Below are 13,771 nucleotides of genomic sequence, written 5' to 3'. Positions count from 1 at the left end.
TACACGGGATCCAAACTAGGGTTCAATAAATTAGATCCTATACCACGGGCCAAAACCATAGGATCATGAACCGACGGGCTAAATACCAAGGGCCAAACATAAGAAACCCCACGTGAGTACACTTCTCTGCATTGGAGTGAGTGAACTGGGGGACCACACCTTATGAATGGAGAACCTACGGGTATGTCCGCACTTCCTGAACGGCGAACCTGTGGGTCTGCACCTTTTGAATGATGCACCAGCGAACCTCTTATTTTCCATCATTTTGAGAGCCTGAACAGAGTTTTGCCACTTGAGTGAGTTGCCATCAAGTGCAACACCTGAACCATAGAGCCAAACCAGAATCATAATGCCAACAATCTCCCCCTTTGGACTTGATGGAAACCTCAAGATCCTCAACGTCATTCTCCCCCTTTGACATCAAGGGCAAAGGGTTATGCTCCCCCTGACTAAAGATCAGATCGGCAAATGAAAAATTTCTTCAAGAAGAATCATAATCCACCATACACCATACATGACCGTGAAAGAGATAGAGACATAGTGCAGCAATATTCAGATATTCTGTACTTCCTCCAAGATCTTCTACCATAATGCCAACAATGCATTATTAGAAGAATATATGCTCCCCCTGAACCTATGCCATTCGATCTTCGACCAATCCGCAACCCAACAAATGTACGCGTATATCCCATATGAAACTTGCGTATAACCAACAATCTCTGAAACAAATGAGATTCAACAACAGGATGATGCATCAACAACCCCCAACTCTCTCTCGTTTTCCAGTCTCCCTGGGCAATGGTTTGGTGAGTATATCAGCAACTTGTTCCTTAGAAGCAACATACTCCAACTTGACCTTTTGTTCAAGCACTTGTTCCCTAAGAAAGTGATACTTGATCGGTATGTGCTTGGTCTTTGAATGCATGACTGGGTTCTTTGAAATGCTGATTGCAATTGTATTATCACATAAGATGGAGATAGGTGGAGTACAAGTGATCTGAAAATCCTGCAAGGTCTGCATCATCCAAAGGAGTTGAGTGCAACAAGATGCAGCAGCCACATATTCCGCTTCAGCTGTAGATAAAGCAAATTTAACTCTGTTTCTTGCTGAACCAAGATACTAATCTGGAACCCATAAAGAATGCAACACCACTTGTGCTCTTCCTGTCATCCATGCTTCCGGCCCAATCTGCATCTGTATAAGCATGAAGTGTGAGATCTGTATCTCTAGGATAACATAAGCCATAGTTTTGAGTTCCTTGAAGGTACTTGAAAATTCTCTTCACTACCTAAAGATGAGTTTCCTTTGGATTTGCCTGAAATCTTCCAACTATTCCCACTGCATGCATGATGTCTGGTCGGGTACCTGTCAAATAAAGTAGACTTCCAATCATAGATATGTAGGTTGGTTGATGCACTGCTGCTGATTCATCATTTTCATTGAGGCTACATCCTGTGACCATGGGGGTACATACTGGTTTTGCATCTTCCATGCCATATTTCTTCAAAATCTGCTTGACATACTTGGTTTGAGACAAGAAGATCCCGCCTTCATTTTGTTGGATTTGCAGTCCAAGAAAATATGTCAGTTCTCCAAGCAAAGACATTTCGAATTCTTTCTGCATCACCAAGGCAAAGATTTGACTCATAGCTTCTTCATTGCTGCCAAAGATAATATCATCTACATACACAACAAGTATTAGTAATTTGTCATTTTCAATTTTTATATAAAGATTGCTATCTGTTGATCCCTTTGAGAAACCTTTTTGATGAAGATATTTGTCCAAACGGTAGTACCAAGCCCTTGGAGCCTGTTTAAGACCATAGAGAGCCTTTTTTAGTCTGCATACAAGATTTGGATCATTCCCAAGGATGAAACCATCTGGTTGCTCAATGTACACTTCTTCTTCTAAGTCTCCATTCAGAAAAGTTGATTTTACGTCCATTTGAAATACTTTGAACTTCTAAAAGCTTGAGAGAGCAAGGAACATTCGGATGGCCTCAAGTCTAGCAATGGGAGCAAATTTTTCTTCAAAGTCTATTTTTTCTTGTTGAGCATACCCTTTACACACAAGTCTGGCCTTGTTTCTAATTACTTCCCCTTTTTCATTCAACTTATTTTTGAAGATCCATTTTGTCCCTGTGACATTCTTATCTTTTGGTCTAGGAACCAACTCCCAAGTGTTGTTCTTTTCGATTTGCTCAACTTCTTCATCCATTGCCTTGACCCAGCATTCATCTTTGCATGCCTCTCTTACATTTTGTGGTTCAGTGGAGGATAGCAATGCCAAATAGCTTGAGGCTTCTGCAATTGTTCTTCTTGTTTGTACACCTGCTTCTTTCTGCCCCAAAATCTGAGATTCTGGATGATTCTTCTGAACGTACCTGGATGGAGTCTTCTCTTCTATCCTTATATGTTCCTCTGGTGCCTCTTGAGGTTCTTCTTCATCATCTGTCTAATTTGGAGAGTAGTCTACATTCTCTTCGATATTTTCATGATTTACTTGCCTAGGGATGTATCCTTTTTCATCAACCACTACATCAATGTTGTCAACAATTCTTCCAAGCCTTTTATTGTAACACTTATATGCTTTGCTATGGGGAGAATAACCAAGGAGAATGCCTTCATCTGCTCTAGGTTCAAGTTTGCCAAGTTGTTCATCAGTATTCTTAATATAGCATTTGCTCCCAAAAATTTTGAAATGCTTTACCGAAGGAGTCTCACCATACCAGAGCTCATGAGGAGTTTGAGTGTTGTTCACTCGGACATTTGTTTTGTTGAGAATAACAACCGCAGCAAAAGCAGCTTCACCCCAGAAGGTTGCGGGAGTCCCAGACTCATCAAGCATAGCACGAGCCATTTGTTGGATTGTTCTATTCATCCTTTCCACCACTCCATTTTGCTGAGGAGTCCTAGCTGTAGAGAATTCCCTTCTTATTCCATGTTCTTCACAGAAATCGAAAAATTCATTTGAGGTAAACTCCCCACCTCTGTCGGACCTAAGGCACTTAATTTTGTGATCTGATTCGTTTTCTGCCAAGGCTTTGAAAGATTTGAATTTTTCGAATGCTTCGTCCTTGTGTTTCATAAGTCCCAACCAAACCATCCTGGAGAAGTCGTCAATGAATAATATAAAGTATTCTTGTCCTCGAGGTGACCTTGTCCTAAATGGACCACATACATCTGTATGGACTAGTTCAAGAGGCCTGCTGGCTGATCCTTCCTTCTCAGGGAAGTTAGTTCTGGTTTGCTTACCAAACTGACATGATTTGCATATGGTGTTGTCTGGAATTTTGATATCTGGAAGACCACGAACTGCCTGGTATTTGCATGCTTTCCTTATTTGTGAAAAGCTTAGATGCCCCAACCTCCAGTGCCATAACCAATGTTCATCATCTTTGCTCAAATAGCATTGTTGTTGTCCTTCTTTAAATATGTATAGATTATTTGGAGTTCTTCTGCCTTTGATCACTGTTTTTCCAGTATCAAGATCACGAATGCTACATCCATTTGATCGAAATATTACCTCGGTTCCTTGATCACACATCTGACTGACACTCAGTAGATTATGCTTCAAGCCATCAACATACAAAACATTTCCAGCTTTGACCTTTTCTTTCAAATGAGCAGTGCCTTTTCCTTTTATGGCTGCAGGGGTATCATTTCCAAAAGAAACTTTCTTACCCTTTTCTAAAGCAGTATATGATTCAAGTTTTTCTTTATCACCTGTCATATGCTTCGAACATCTGCTGTCGATGTACCATAGATTTTCCTGTCCTTCTGCATAAAAAGCTATCCCACATCTTTCTGGTTGTGGTTCCTTTATTCTCCATGTTCGGGTGCTTGAGGCTTGTTCCTTTGTCTGTCGAAACCTGCTCCTGCATTCAGAATCTTCATGACCGAAGTTATTACAAATAGAACATTCAATTTCATTTTCAAGGGCCGAAAAATTGTTATAGGTCCTTTTCGTAATCCCGGTCATACTTCTTTGTTTTGAGCTTCTCTAGTCATGATTGTCTTATAGGAAACACATTGAGCTGCTTTGTGACCAAAGTTATGGCAAGAGAAACAATGGCCATTGAAGAAACTTCTGCGATTATTAAATCTACCAGCCAAATGATTGTAATTTCTATTTTCATCCATTCTTGAAGCAAATTGAGAAGTTTTTACCTGTGGCTGGTTGTAGCTTTTGTTCACCCTTAAGATGGATTGCCCCTGGTTTACCTGGTAGTCTCTATTTGTTCTTGATGTAATTCGTCCCTACTTTACCTGATGATCTCCATTGGGTTTTTGCTCATTCCTCCTTGCTGCATCAAGATAACTCTTTGAGGTGGATGCTTGAGATGTTTCTCCATTATAACCTAGACCTGTCTTGATTAGTGGAGAACGCTGTACATTGATAATCTCATCCAGAGTTTCAGATCCTTTAACAAACTTAAGATTAAGAACCTTTGTTTTCTCAATTTCTTTTCTAAGGCCAACAATTTCACATTTTAACTTCTTAAGAGATTTTTCTTTTTCATCAAGTTGAAATTGCAGAGTATCAATGATCACATTCTTTTCTTCTAAACATGTCTTGAGTCTAGAAATCTCTTCATAAAAGTCATCCACATCTATAGCATCCATGTAATCATCATCTTCAAAGGCCATTAAAAGTTTATAATCATTACCTCGTTCATCTTCGTCACTATTTGATAGGCCATCACTGTCTTCATGAGTGTAGTAACTTTTCTTAGTTGCATTCTGTTTCTTGTTCCATCTAACAGGTTCCTTTCCTTTGTCAAACTTATCCTTGTGAAGACATTTGGCAGTATAGTGACCGACACTTCCACAAGCAAAGCATTTGAAAGGTAACTTACCTCGGAAACGACTAGTACCCCATTGAAGATTTCTGACAAAATTTGATTCTTCTTCTTCTTCTGACACGTGTCCTGACTCATAGTACTCTCCTTTGCCTGAAGCCTTGAAGGCAGCTTCTCTCCTGTCTGATGGACCTCCTTTCCTCATTTCATCAGTAGTTAGAATTCCGTGCAGCTGTGACATTTTAAGGCTTTGTAGATTCTCTTTTTCTTCTATTGCAGAAACTTTAGATTCAAACCTAGGGGACAAAGATCTTAGAACCTTTTCAACCACAACAACCTCTTTTATTTCTTCACCCAAATTTTTCATACAATTAACAATCTCATCTACACGAAGAAAATAGTTAGCCACACTTTCATCATTATACATCCTGAGATTTTCATACTGAATTCTGAGGGTTTGAAGTTTTGCTTGTTTTACCTGATCATCTCCTTCATAGCTCAGAACAATTTTGTCCCATATCTCTTTTGCGGATGTAAACTGCATTACCTTAACAAATTCTGATTGAGATAGGCATCCTAATAGAGTATTAACTGCCTTTGCATTTGTTTCATATTTCTTCTTCTCAACCGGATCCGTAGGAGTTGCTGATGGAAAAGTATACCCTGTATCTATGATATCCCAGACTTCTGTACCAAGAGATTGAAGATAGGCAGTAACTCTTACCTTCCAATAAATGAAGTTTGTCCCATCAAAAATCGGTGGCCTGATTGATGCTTCCCTCTCGTAGTTGCTCATGATGAAAGATTTTTCTTCAAGCGATCAAGCTTCTTCTGAAGAACCTGCTCTGATACCAATTGTTGGAAATAATACTGAGAGGGGGGGGTGAATCAGTATTATCAAATTCTTTTCAATATGCCTTCCAGATTTATACTTTAATTTATTCTTCAAATATTGATCATTAATTTGTATGTCAGTGCCATGAACAAGAACAAGAAAAATAGATAAGCACACCAATGAACACCAGATATAAGGTGGAAACCCAATGTGGGTGAAAACCACCTGCTGCAATATGTCTCTATCTTCTTTCAATTAGAAACTTCTTTTACAAGGATTTTGTACTGGTGCAGTCCTTTACCAGTACGCAGGCTGCAACCTGCAGAGAGCTACAACTCTCTCTCGTTTTCCAGTCTCTCCTGGAAGGGAGCTACAACCCCCTTTGCTCTTCTACTTCTTTAAGGACCACGTTTCATTAATTTTAGATTGGATCCAAGAAGATCAAATAATCATCAAGTACATGCAAATCACCCAATCTCCTTATACAATCAACCAATGAATCACCCAACTTATCAGAATGCTATAAACAGAAAAGTAATACCAGAAATCTAAACCCAGAACTCTGCAGCAATAGATAAAAGACAGCCAACAAATGTTTCAAGACAGGTCCGCAACTTCACTAATATAAACCTGCGGATATCCGCAGCCTTTCTGTGTCTGAACTGCGCAGATCCACACTGGATCCTTCTGCTGCTCTGCGTACCACCGCACTTACTCCTTCTGCTGAACTGCGTACCTCAGCTCAGATCCGCACCTTCACTGTCCTTCTGACAGCGTACCTCCGCACTGGTCCTTCTGTGCCTCTGCGTACCTCCACAATGTGCTTTCTTCTGCGCTGCGTACCCCGCACTGCACCTTCTGCTGCGCTACGTACCCCCGCACTGCATCTTCTCCTGTGCTGCGTACCCCCGCACTTACACCGTGGATCACCTGCGAACCTCTGATTAGGGCCAAATTAACAATCCTCCAATGTGTCACAGACAGTCAGATCCACAGATCTGATCATGCACCCGAGAGATCACGACTTATCAATAGATTCACCTTAAGTTTTCTCCTTGATTTAGATCTAGCTTTGTAAAACCAATCACCCAAAATTTGAGATCTTAAGATATTCAAATTTCACAAGTGACTAGCCAAGTGATCTCCTTCCCCTTTTTATAGTCAAACCCTTATCCACACCATGGGACAAAACCATCAAAAACCAATACAAGGGATCCAAACCGGGGTTCAATAAATTAGATCCTATACCACGGGCCAAAACCATAGGATCATGAATCGATGGGCTAAATACCAAGGGCCAAACATAAGAAACCCCACGTGAGTGCGCTTCTCTGCATTAGAGTGAGTGAACTGGGGGACCGCACCTTATGAACGGAGAACCTGCGGGTATGTCCACACTTCCTGAACGGCGAACCTGCGGGTCCACACCTTTTGAATGATGCACCAGCGAACCTCTTATTTTCCATCATTTTGAGAGCCTGAACAGAGTTTTGCCACTTGAGTGAGTTGCCATCAAGTACAACACCTGAACCATAGAGCCAAACCAGAATCATAATGCCAACAGTTGCATGTATGATTTCCTTGCTAGTTTTGTCATGCATGATACATGCTTGTGTGTTTTTGGTTCTATTGTTGTCTTTGGCATGGGATTTTCCAGGTGTGACAGTGGTTTCCACCCTTGCCTTTCCATTTCTGGATAACCATGGTGTGATGGGGTTCTCTTGTTTTGGTTTAGCTGGATTGCCGGGTGGTTTCGAAACTGAGTGGGGTGGTCTCAGGGGAGAAATACAAGGCCTAGGAATCCTTGAATTGGTGAAGGTGGGATTGTCGTAAATCATGATTGTGTATTCCCTCGTTAGGTCTAGGAATCCTCCACTGGTGAATGACAGGATATATAGTAAATATTAGAGGGTGGAGCCTCGTTAGGCCTAGGAATCCTCGACTAGTGAATGGCGAAATATACGGTAAACCCCAGAGGTGGAGATAGACAAATTCCTCACAGTTTAGGTGGAGAGATTTGGAGGCATTCATGCTTGTTTAGGGCCTAATGATCTGGTGGGATTGTGGTAAAGCTTGGTTGTATTAATGAGGGTTTCGGGCCTAGGAATCCATTGGTGGATATATGGTAAAGCTTGAGGAAACCTTGATTGGTTTTGTTATGAGTCCCGCATTCATGCTCATAATATGGTACAGGAGTGATTGGCTGAAAAAAATTATTTGGTTCATCCCAATCTATGGTCGTGTGGTTCATGGAAGTCCCTGACTTGGTTGTATTATGCATACATTAATAATAACTCCCTTTCCTTTGGTATTTCATGTGTGCATGTACTTGTTAATATGTGGATTTTATGGTTGTTATACTCTTGTTATTATGTTAGTTATATGATGGTTATAAGCATGGTTTATGACAGACTTTGGTAATGGATCTCATCATGGTTTGATTAGTACATGAAATGTGAATGAATATATGACCTAATAGATGATAATGCAGTTAGTGTGATAAGGCATCAATTATTCTTGAGGATTCTCAGATAAATATGAGACCCCTATGGTTAGATTTGTGGTTATTACCTGTAGATTACACGTTTGTGATATGTTTGAAGAAATGTCTACCATGGCTAGTAGATATCAGGTCAAATCATTGTACCAATGTTTGCTTTAGTAGCTTTAATTCATGGTTATTTATCATTTCTTGAAGTTTCATGAAGTTCTGGCAGAGGCCTGAGACCTAAGCCTAAAAAAGTGGCATAGAATCTGAGGTCGTTGGCTCAGAACTGCTTGAAAAAGGCCACAGTCACATGCATGCCTTACTCTGGGAGTGACTGGAGGGTCATAGTCACATTCATGGCTTGTCATGGGAGCGACTGAGGGTCTAGCTCAACACAATTACAATTTTCTTCAGGGGTTGGGCACTTGGAAGGGTTTGTTATCTGCTAAATGTTTTGTAGCTCCAGAGAAAGGTTAGCTTGGTTTTGTTTTGTTGGTTCCACTTCCTTAACTACACATGGGGAGTTGAATCACATATTAATAACTCTTCGTCACATGTTTACCCTAGTGGACCGGTTATCTTGGGTAAATGTGGGAGGAAGGTGTTACAAAGTTGTGTCAGAGCATGGTTCACCCCTTGGACTAGATGCGCGGAATGTGTTGGTCATGCATACATGTCTGTTGCATATGTGTTATTTATGATTGTGGTCTATGTACTTGTTGTGTAGTCATGGTTGCAGTTGTGTCGCCATGTGAAATTTGATGGTGTTGTTGTTGGATGTATTTGTTGTGAGTGTGTTTCGTTTATGCACTTGTTATGCATGTCAATGTCTATACGACATTATGCATACATTTACATGGTTATAGTTGTCGTGCATGAGGTCATGATACGTGGTTGGAATAGTCATGCATGGTAACTGGCTAATGGTTGAAATGATGTTTATATAATGTTATAATTATGTTATACATTTATTTCACTAATCTAGTGGATCTTGCAGATGAGATATCCTTCCATGAACTATACTGAGGTATGTGATTATGTTATGTTTTGGTCTAAGCTGACATGGTAAACTTGCAGTAAGAAGATAAAAGATGACTAGCAAGATGGTAGACTATAATTCAAGAGATTCTCCCTATGGATCATATGATTAGCATGGTAGTGGGCACTCTTCTGAGTTAGCAGACACATTGAGAAGTTTGAAGGTAGAAATAATACTTTGATGCAGTAATCCTGCAGAGTTTGTCAGACTTGCAGAGATAGGTACCACTTAGGACCAGAAATGGGCAGTTGGATAGGACTAATGAGGCATACAATAGTATATCTCATGGTGGGCACAGGTCGGATAAGGATGACACAATCAAAGATGGAAATTTCATGGATACACCATATAGGAGAGGTGATGGACATAGGTTCTATACTAGTTCTAGTTCTGACAAGTATCATGGTCATCATCATTATCATCCTTACAGGAGGAGTGATAGGGGATATTTTCAATATGATTTCAATAAATCCAAGCCACCTACCTTTGATGGAGATTTGAAGAAACCGAAGGATGCATAGGCATGGCTACTTAGGATGAAGAAATTCTTTGAGTTACATGATTACACAAAGAACATGAAGGCCATAATAGCTATCTTCGACCTCAAAGGGAAAGCAGACATTTGGTGGGAATATGTGAAGCGGGTTAGAGACATCAGGAATTCAAGAGAATTTTCAAGAAGAAATATTTTTCAGAGAGGTATTATGATAGAAAATCCAAGGAATTCTATGAGCTAAAGATGGGTTTGATGACGGATGAGGAGTATATGGCCAAGTTCTCAGAGTTCTTGAGGTATGTACCATTTCTTAAGGATGAAAATGCCAAAGTTCACAGATTTGTTAGTGGATTTTCATTAGAATTTAGATATTGGATTGAGCATGATGAGCCTCGGTCACTTGAAGAAGTCATTAGTAAGTTGAGAATTGTTATGAGAAAGAAAAGAAAAAGACAAAATCTCAGCAAGGTTGGAAAGGGAAAGAAGAAGAAGGTAAATGGCAGCTGAAACGAACAAGACCTCAAGATGTAGATGAGAAAGAAAATATTGCACCTTACAAGAAGTTTAATGGACCTCAGTCTAGAGAACAACAAAATGAAAGTGATGATAAGAGATGGTTGCAGTGTTGGACATGTGGTAAGGATCATCTCAAGATATATTTTCCATAGAATCAGGGTGGTATGCCTCATATTTACAGTGCTTACGATGCACAGATAGTTGGGGATGTTGGGCAAAGAATTCCACGGATGTATGTAGCTATAGATAATAGGAAGTCAAATCACTAGGAATTTATTATCGAGATGGACATTAAGCTTTGTGATCAAGTTGCTTCTATTTTGATTTACCCTGGATCTAATTATAGTTATGTCAGCCTTGACCTAGTGGATATGTGTGGTTTGAATAAACAAGTGCATGCAAAACCTTAGTTAGTGCAGTTGGATACAGGTACAAAGAAGAGAGTTCATCATTCGGTAAGAACTTGTGCATTCAATTTAAATGGTATGCCTACCTTAGCGCATTCGAATATACTTTCATTGGGATCATATAGTATTTTTTTGGGTATGGATTGGTTGTATCTTCACACGACTAAGGTGGACTGCTATGACAAATCTATTGAATGCTTGGATGACAATGGGGAACAAAGAATCTTGCAGGGCAAGAAGAAATCTACATCAGTTAGAATAGTGACAGCTATGCAGGCAAAGTGAAGTTGCACAAAAGGGTGTGTGTTATTTGCAGTGCACATTGCTATTGATAAAGGTAAGGAGGTTGAGGATGCATAAGTTATGAAGAGGTACCTAATCTTGCAACAGTTTCAGGATGTTTGCCCGGTAGATATTTCATAGTTGTCACCTCACAGGGAAGTGGAATTTTCTATTGAGTTGGTACCAAGGATAGCACCAACATCAAAGGCACCATACAAGATGAGCACACCAAAGTTAGTAGAGTTGAAGTTGTAGTTGAAGGAAATGCTTGACAAGGGATAAATTAGGCCAAGTGTACCGCCTTGGGGTGCAACAGTGTTGTTTGTGAAAAAGAAGGATGGTACTCTTAGGTTATGAATTGATTACAGGTAGTTTAACAAGGTTACCATCAAGAATATGTATCTATTGCCAAGAATTGATGACTGTTCAACTAGTTTAAGGGAGCAACAGTGTTACTGAATATTGAATTTAGATTCGGATATCATCAGTTACACATTAAGGAAGAAGACATCTACAAGAGTGCTTTCCAGACCAGGTATGGGCATTATGAGTTTTCTGTAGTTCCATTTGGTTTGACTAATGCTCCAAATACCTTTATGTGCTTGATGAATAGTGTGTTGCATCCTTACCTAGACAAGTCTATCATTGTTTAAATTGATGATCTATTGATATATTCTAAAAATGAGTAAGAGCATGTTGAACACTTAGCAATAGTATTGAGATTCTTAAGAGAGTATTAGTTGTATGCTAAGCTCAGTAAATATAGTTTCTTTCAGATAGAGGTACATTACCTGGGACATGTTGTTTCCAAGGAAGGCATAGAAGTGGATCCAGAAAAGATAAGAGTTATCATGAAATGGGTAACTCCTAGAAATGTGGATGAGGTAAGATCATTTATGGGCCTAGCAGGTTATTATAGGAGGTTCATCAGGAACTTATCTTGGATTGCATATCCCATTACATCATTGTAGAGGAAATGTAAGAAATTTGAATGGACAGAGGAATGTGCAACAAGTTTTTAGCAGTTGAAGAAATTGTTGACAAATGCTCCAGTATTAAAGATTGTAGATCAGGACAAAGAGTTTGTGGTGTGTATAGATGCCTGCAAGAGAGGACTTGGTGGAGTCTTAATGCAAGAAGGACAGGTATTATTCTATGAGTCACGAAAGTCGAATGAGCACGAGCATAATTATCTGACACGTGATCTTGATTTGGCAGTGATCGTACATGCATTGAAGATGTGGAGACACTATCTTCTTGGCAGGAGTTTTGTATTGATGAGCGATCACAATGGATTAAGGTATTTGTTTGACCAACTGAATTAGAATGCCGGGAAAGCTATATGGTTGGCCACGATTAGTGAGTTTGACTTTGAGATTTGGTACATTAAGGGAAAATTGGAAAACAGGGTTGCATATGTTCTTAGCAAGAGAGTGTAGGTGAATCATATAGTAGCCATGAGTTCTTATGAGACAGACTTACAGGATCAGATTTTACAGGCAGGACAGTAGGATGACAGGTATAGTGAGCTTAGGCACAAGTTATAACAAAGTACAGGTGATTAAGACGTGGACTATCATCTCACAAAAAATGGTTTGGTCATATTTAAGGACATGATCTATGTCTCGAATGACAGTGAGCTCAAGAATACTATCTTGTGAGAATTCCATAAAAAATCATATTTAGGGCACCCAGGATACTAGAATACATTGACAACAGTGAATAAGTGCTATTATTGGTTGAATATGAAGAAGGAAGTGGTGGAGTTTGTGGCTATATCCTTATTTTGTCAACAGGTAAAAGCAAAATTTAACCATCAAGGTGGATTACTACAACTGATTCTGATTCCAAAGTGGAAATGGGAGGTCATTTCCATGGATTTCATCACAATTTTTCTGAGGACATATAGACAACACGATTCCATCATGGTTGTGGTGGACAAGTTAACAAAGGTAGCGCACTTCATTCCAGTGAAGTCTACATATTTAACTAGTGATGTAGCACGAGTATTCATCATAGATGTAGTGAGTTTGCATGGTGTGCCAAGGAAGATTATGTCAGAGAGGTATGCTAATTTCACTTCCAAGTTTTGGAAGGAGTTGTTTGCAGGTTTGGGTACAGAGTTTGCCTTAAGCACATTGTAACACCCTCCTCCCACATCTACCAAAGTAACTATCCAACTGGGGTAAACATGTCACGAGAGGCTACTATGATCTAATTCAACCTCCTAGGTCACCTCAAGGAAGTGGAACTGACAAAACACAATCAAACTAGCCATCCACACATCGTACAAAACCTCCATGATCTACCCCACCTTTCCAGGTGACCAACCCTTGAGGAAACTCAACAGTTCAAGGACCTAGATCCCCAGTCGCTCCCTCATCAAGCCCTCGAATAGACTGAGGGTCCTAATCACTCTCATGAGCCTTCCTGAGTGCAACTGCAACCATTTTCTGTCAGTGCTATGACAACGATTGCGAGATTTAAGGCTAAACTCCAGGTCTAGGACCCAGTCACTGTCTAGATGCACCCAACTTGGCCTAGATTTTGATGAAGACTGCGCATTTTGGGGAGTGAAGTGTGAAGTAAAGGATGCAGTGGAGCACAAAGTAGACCGCACAGTGGAGCGCCAAAGTGAACAATGCAGTAAATATATCGCGCGGTGTATGGGCTTCGAAGCAAGTCAAAGCCCCTCCCTTTTTGTAAAAGAATACTATTGTGTATATGTTGAATGGTTTTCGAACCATAGTATCTTGTATTAGGGGAGTCCATAGTATATGGATTGTGGTATTGCGATGATATATCCCTCAATGTAATAGTATATATAAGGATGAATAATAAAGAAGAGTACAACCTAGTCTTGAAGAATCATATCATGTGTTGAATGGTTGTATCTTTGTGAATT

Source organism: Pinus tabuliformis, chromosome 7, assembly GCF_031772625.1.
Source record: "Pinus tabuliformis cultivar Carrire ecotype Pingquan chromosome 7, CPIR1, whole genome shotgun sequence".
Lineage (NCBI taxonomy): Eukaryota > Viridiplantae > Streptophyta > Pinopsida > Pinales > Pinaceae > Pinus > Pinus tabuliformis.
Note: the sequence above shows the minus strand (reverse complement) of the source record.